The following is a 6,556-nucleotide window of genomic DNA, read 5'->3' on the forward strand; positions in this document are numbered from 1 at the left end:
TTACCCCATATTTCCTGCTGGGTTATTTATGAGGCATTTTGTCAGCTCTCATAAAACTGCCTAGTAAAATATATTTTCTTACAAAAAAAATAAAATCATTTGTGCGGAACATCTTGAGAGCAGCAAGGACAGAGTTAATGGGATACACACACGTTCCGACCCTGGGAGAAAACAAAACAGAACGAAAGCCAGGCATTGTTGTGCTGCATTAGTTAATAATAGCTTTAGAGTTGAAATCCTGCTCCCACTGATGTTACTGGAAGTTGGTCCTTAATATAAAATAATCAGAGAACCAGCTGCCATGCATTGCAGAGCCCCAAAATGAACCTGAAATGCATCAAAGCACCCAGAAAACACACTTCTCCCATTGGGATTTCGCAAGAAACACCACCTCAAGAAGTTTTTCTTTAAAATACAGTGGCTTAGATTTATGTAACTCAGGGATGGAAGCAAATCATCACTCGGAGCTCGAACCCAAGTTAGGTTGCTTTTTAATACAATAACTTTTACCTAGGTAAGCTTCAAGACGCAAGAAATGAAGCTCCTTGATGTAAACCTGGAGGAAATCCTGTCTTGGTAGTTGCTGTTGTTGAACAAACTGCCTGGGCACAGGAAAAGCACAACCCACCCACTCCAGGCGCAGCTGGGGTACATGTGCCTCTCTTGGAGCACAGCTCTTCAGTTGTGTGTCACATGTGTGCCTCTGCTCAGTTCTCTGTTGTCTAAACTTTTGCATTTTTTTTTCCCAGCAGTGCTTATGTTCCCTAATCCCAGCAGGAACCTTGAAGCACTAAGTTTGTCGTACAGCATTACCCCTAACACCCTTCATTTCAACCCTTGCAGCTTCGCTGCAGCCACACATACCACTTGCAGATAAGCCCGACACAGGTAAAAAGTCCTTTCCATGTGGCTGCTCGGCCTGGCTCGCTCAGGAGCTCAGCAAAGTTATTCTAGCTTGGAGGCACCAGGAATATAAAGGAAGCAAGAAAACAATGAATAAAAGACAAAAAAAAAAAAGATAACTAGGGAGGGTTGTTTTTAAAACAACAGCAGCTAGATGCTGGGAAGCGGTCAGAGGTCTTTTGTCCTGTGCCTGTACAGCACTTAGCACAACACAGCCCCAAATTACAGTCAAGCTCCTTGCGCCTGCTGCTGTGCAAAAGTAAAGAAGCAGCAGCCGAGTATGGGAAACAGGCAAGCAGCCAGGTTTGCAAAGGTATTTAAGTGTGTAAAGGACACACAGGGATATTTATTTACGGATGCTGGTAGAGGTCCTATTTCCTACGGGAGCTGAGGGGCATTAGGCTCACAGCTTCAGCACTTTATCAGTGCTACCAGGTGTTACCTGTGTCTTTAGGTACAGGTAGAGCTGGGTTTACCACTCCTCTCAATAAGACTTGTTTTTTAAAAGCCACTCTTATCACAGGGTTGCTGTCCTATGTGTCTGTAAAATGCCTTTTGCGTTGCAAGGTCCTGCCCCCAATCACACAACACATGACAGCATTTAGCAATATGACAGGTCCGTGCTGCATTAGGCACATGCAGATTTTGGGGTGTGCTTTCCTTTTGCACAGCTATGTTTCTCAAGGGAGGCACAGGGGTCTGGAGGTGTCTGGGTGACCCTGGGGCCTGGAGCTGGCCAGAAATCCCCTCTCCACCTGCTGTTGGGGAGGGGAAAGGGGGGGAACTGCCTGCTCAGCTGAGCAGGGGTGGCTCCCAGGAAAACAGAGAACACATACATAAAGTGGGATGTAGCAGACCTGAGCTTTGACAAGCAGTTCAGGAGCTGGCTGTGATTTTAACAGACAGTTTAACTAAACTGGTCCAAAATTCCTCCAGCTCAGCCTTGCCAGAAACGTCTGATACAACAGAAAATGTGCTCTACCGCTGCTATTCTCCCTCGGCTGAACCAAGTCCGTTACACTAACCCAGCAAGCAAATTCAAGTTGGACTCACCTGCAACATTCATCAGCTGTCTAGAAATAAATGCAGAGGAACTCCAATGCAGGGAGCCTGGAGAGGAGAAATGTGTTTAAAGGCTCTCTGGATGTGACTCTGAGTGTTGAGTAGGTGGAGATGGAGCAGGAAGCCATTTCTAGTCCAGATATCAAATAAGCTCTCAGGGAAATTCCTTCTACAACTTAATTCATTTAAAAAGAAAACACCTTTGCCTCCCAGCTTTCAAGAGGTTTTGGCATCCTTTATAACCAGCACAGTCAGTTGGTCCAGAATCAACAGTTTTGGTCAATGACTGACAAGGAAGGGCTGCTTTGCCTCAGTGCACCAGGGAGAAACCAGCAGACATGTGGCAGACACCTTATTTGCACTGGTGGGGCTAACGCTTTGACTCAGCTTTCGAAAGGTGAGCTGGCAGGATGTTAGCATACTGCACGCTTTGACAAACCCCTGGTGATGAGAGAGCTGCTGGCATCCAGAGCAGTCTGGCCCAGGGGGAAATCTTCTCCCTGTTCCACCAGACTGTTGCTGTTAACGGGGCAAATTCCAAAATTAAAACTACAACAAGCGTCTCCCTGTGCTCCAGGTAGGCATCAGAACATATGGTGCTTAAGCTCAAAAGCTGGCATGGGTGTTGTCCTTAGGAGGGGAAACATAAAAGGAGGTAGATAGTGGAGGTGTGCAATAGCCCACGCTGAGGTCTCCAAAAAGCTGCCATTGATGGGAGTCCTTGTCAAATGACTCCAATCATATGAGCAGACATGAGGCTCATAGCTGCTCTTTTTTTTTTTTTTTTTTCCTTCTTTGCAACAGGCTGTGCTATTTCTCTTCCCCACTGCCAACTGGCATCAGTGACCAATTTATTCACATTGAACACAAAGATATGAGTTGTCTGAAGCCAAGCAGGACCCTCATCCAGGGAATACTCTGGAGCTATTTAATAAAGTTTAGAGACCAGAGAAGCATCCAGGCTTTCCCACCATAGTAGGAGAAGATGAAATTCTTTAATTGTTTGTGTTTGAGTGAAACTCATATAAAAAGAGGATTTGGGATTCTGAGGAAGCTTTAGAGCTGAGTCTGACCTTAAGCTGTGTTTCTGCACAGCATCGCACGCTCTCACACTGTGCTCCCAGCACCCACTCTGGGAACTCATCCCTCACTCACATCCCTTTTACTCAGCCGCATAGAGGGATTCAGGGAGGCGACAGTTATTTTATCCTATAGTTAGTACAGAAACTTTTGGGGCCTGTGGTCCAGGCAACTTAGAAGAAGCTGTGCCTCTCATGGGCAGACAAGCATGTAGACGCTCTGCATCCCATTACAGCTCAATTCTACAGTTATGCAGAAGTCACAAAGTGGTTTGGGTCCCAGACTACTTCTCCCATTGGGTTCTCTCCCTAACCCAAATTTGAGCACATCTACAATGTTTAACCTATTCTTCTCTCATTGTACTCCACAGGATCCTTATCACAGTGCTCAGACTTTTCCAAAGAGCAGTCAAAGGAATAGACAAATCAAGTTTAGCATGTGGATTTGGCTTTGAATGACAGAAATCTCATAGGACAAGCAATTTTCGTAATTTTGTCCTCATTCAGGACTGAAGTTCTGTGAGCCTGGTAAGCTGGCTGCAATTTGGACCTGAACAAGGTTCTGCCTGCTTGAGTTTTAACCCAAATTTGGAACTATCAGTGACAACATGAGATCTAGGAATACATCAGAGCAGCCAACAGCCCAGATGCATACTGGAAATGACAGGTGAAGAATCTGAATCTCAATTCCCTAAACCACAGACAAGCTCATTAATGCTGTAGTCAGCCTGTGTGGCATCTCTCAATCTTGACAAAAACAAGCTGTTTTTGGGTGTTGTTGGTTTCGCTTGTTTGTTTTTTTTTTTTTTAATGAATAGATAAGGGGACCACTCAGGGCTGTTTTAATTTTTTTAAGTCTTGAAAATCCTTACAGGGTGGGAACTCTGCCTTCAAGCCTTCTTCACCTCACATTCACAAGTCACTCGTAGAGATGATGAGATGCCTTTCCCTTACAGGCTCCATGAATTTTGGTGTCATTCTAGATATCGTAGCTTTGGGTAGAGAATATCGTCAAAGCTATAGCACAGGCACAAGCCTGAAGGTGAAACACAGAACAATTCCTTTGGCTTAAAAGATGCCAAGATGCTTGGCCTCAAATGCCATCTGGCACGGAGTAAATCTCCCTGACTAGGACACTACTTACCCAAACTGACAATAGAAGGAGAAAAAGTCATGACAGGACTTACTGGTTACGTTTTTTTCTCCAGATTATCCTGTTTTTACCTACTGTATCTATATGAGGAATAGCTAAAGAGACTGGGGTGTTTCAGTCTGGGAAGTAAACAAGTGAGAGAATATAATAGAGGTCTATAAACTGCTGAGTGGCACTGGCAAAGATGACTCAGGAACAACCGTTTACCACCTTTTCCGGCAGAGGCTGGGAGCAACCAGGGAAACTAGGAGGAGGCAGAGTCAGAACAAACAGAAGGCAGCATCTGGGCAGTGTGCGCTGCAGCCTGGCCCCACTGAGTCTCTGTTTTGAAAAATAATCCTAACGAGGGTCACTAGCCCTGACGAGGCCCGGTTGAACAAGCACCAAATCTCTGCAGGCTTAACTGAAGTGCAGGTCTGGTTAATGACAGGGAACCTTTGTGAGAGGTTGCCTCAACTGTAGGGAAGGAAGATGCTTTCAGTCAACCCTAAAAAATTAATTTTAGTCTTTTTGTTTCTTGGAAGTGACATATGAGTGGGCTACGAGCCTTCCACCAATCCCGGATGACCGCAATATTTAGTAGTCAGAGCATGGCATAGGTTGGTTTAAATTCTCATGTTGCAATACTGGTTTTACCACTAGTTTACCATATGGCATTACAAAAAAAAAAAAAATCTAAGGTCTTGGCATATGAAGGGCATCAGACCAGCAACAGCCAGCAGCCTGTAGTCTAAAATTTCGCTCAACCTGTCAACTTCTAGATGAGAATGACAGCCTTTGCCTGCTGGTATCTCAGGAGGATGGGACTTCACCTAACACTGCAGAGGTTTAGGGGTGCCCAAGTATTAATTGTGCATATTCGAGTCAGACCAAGTAGATTAACCCCCAGCTTTTCAGGCTAAGTTGGCAGAAGGCAGAACCATCTGCAAACAGAAATGCAAACAAGGAGGGAAAAAGTTCAGTTTTGCATTCTGAAAGAAAAATGCAAATTTTTTTTTTCTTACTTGAGCTTCAGTGCCAGCCTTCTCTGATTCTACACCTTCTGGCACAGGATTGAAACCACTTTAATCTCAGTAACTGTCTAAGGAATGCTCAGGCTTTCTGAAGTCCCAGCCCACTTGGTTAGCTGTATTTCTGAGACAGAGAAACAGCAATCTTTCTACTTTTAACATCAATAACACCAGTTATTCTCCCAAAGAATTATTATCAACAATTCCTTTGCTATATTTACAAAGAAGCAGGGCTATTCTTAGAGAAAACACTAAAAAAGCCATTTTATTTCGCCTTCTTGGCAGTTATACAAAAATGCAAGGAATGTAGTCAGTTAAAAACATCAAATCCCCAGCACGAGCCTATAAGAGCTTTCTAATGCATATTTACAGTATAGAAAGCAACGACTTTCCTGTTTTGTAGAACAAACAGGGAACCTCTTTTCCTCCTAGCTGTTCCTGAAGACCAGACATTAAGTTTGACACAGAATACTGCTTTTAATGGTGCGGACTGTAAACTTTTAATGCCTAGAAAATGGGATTTTATACTACAGCCTTCTTTTCCTAAAAAGGAATTGGAGGCAAATTTTACTGCTGGTTTTAGGAAAGTTCTGAATTGGCAGCCCAGGGTGTCTAAATACTCCTTTAGCCACAACTTGGTTTGCCATAGGGATCAGCAGTGCTAACTTCTTCCATGCTGCTCCTCGCCGAGGCAAGGACACGCACCCCAGAGAGCGGGGGGACTGCTCAGGTCCCCCAGTACTGCTAGTGGGACTGGGGAAAAACACTGTATTCCCATAGGGACCCAAGGTCAGTGTGGGCACACTGGGATTTGGGAACACAAGCAGGGGACAACACCACTGTTCACACACATGTAACAGCATCTCAGTACTTTGCTCCAACCTCTGAACACCATCAGGAAAAGCCTCTGTCTTAGAGGCATTACTTACTGCTAAGGAAGGAGACTGCATGGCGCATCCAGGTCACAGCTTTCCCGATGACGCTGAAAACAAATTAAAAAAACATGGCTTATTGCTCCAGGTTTAAGGGGGATTAATGGGTTCAACTCTTACCTGGACAAAATGGACAAATGCTACTGATGTTACTTGTATTGCACAAAACCCCAAAGATTTCCAAATGGACATGACAAGACCTCCTTTAAAGAATAGTCTGTTCCATGGGGAAATGAAGAAACTCAGTCTTTTGGGATTTTGTAAATTAACTAGTATAGATAACAGCTACAACTCAAAAAACCCTCTATTTGTCTCTTAAGTTTGCCTGTGTTGGAGGGCCTCCTGGTCTCCTGAGCCAGCCTGAAATTACAGATCTGGAAAGGCTCCAGATCCCATTCCCCACACTTCAAATTATCT

Source organism: Nyctibius grandis, chromosome 10, assembly GCF_013368605.1.
Source record: "Nyctibius grandis isolate bNycGra1 chromosome 10, bNycGra1.pri, whole genome shotgun sequence".
NCBI classification, from domain to species: Eukaryota; Metazoa; Chordata; class Aves; order Nyctibiiformes; family Nyctibiidae; genus Nyctibius; species Nyctibius grandis.